Raw genomic sequence first — 884 nt, 5'->3', positions numbered from 1 at the left:
ATATATATGTATATAAGAATAATTAATTAATTAAAACATAACCTTAACATCATTACTATCGAAATTTAGTCGTGTAATCTTACCTGATAAAAGCAGCGGTGCTCTTGCTACACTGGAAATTATTGAAATCGCTGATTTCAAACCAACACAGCACAGAACCGCACGGTTGTTAATTAACCACAAAAACACTATAAACAATGCACGTAACGCGCGCACAGAAACAACACACGCCGCTAACTAGCATTGACTAAACCTCGATTGTGCTATCGATAATTTTTACTATCGAATATTCGAGAGTTTCGGAAACTCATCCAATCAGAATTTGTAATCTAGATAGCAGAATCCGCGAACCGCGGAATGTCATGATTGTATAAAGACACGGGCGACAAAGACGCCCAAAAAAGGACGACACATCGTTTCCTTTCTGACAGCCTTCCAAAGATTTTCGTCGAAAGACATGATAGTTTATACTTTTTTTTTCGGTTAAATTCTATTGTAATTTTACTAGCCCACATAACGACATTAGGTACGCGATTAAGAACCCCTGTCGCACAGCCCTGGCAAGGGGTAATCTATATCGATTCTGGATCGCGTGAGTGATTCCCAGCAATCAGTTATTCACAACGGTGACACAATCGCAGGTGATTACAATTGTGGTGATTACAAAAGAAGGGTAAGTTAAAATACTCTCTATCGTTTCATTAGCATCGCCATCGTTCATTTGAGTTCATTTAATTATTTTTACTTCGATTACTTGATTAATCAGGTAATATTTGATGTTCATCTTTTGCCGATCCCACACGGTAACTGTGCACGCGGAAAGCGTTTAAGTGCACGTGATCGCGACCGGACGCAAGGTTATTGTCGAAATTTATTTTGTCAAC

Source organism: Cyphomyrmex costatus, unplaced genomic scaffold, assembly GCF_001594065.2.
Source record: "Cyphomyrmex costatus isolate MS0001 unplaced genomic scaffold, Ccosl1.0 scaffold1433, whole genome shotgun sequence".
NCBI lineage: Eukaryota > Metazoa > Arthropoda > Insecta > Hymenoptera > Formicidae > Cyphomyrmex > Cyphomyrmex costatus.
This window is presented reverse-complemented; position numbering follows the sequence as displayed.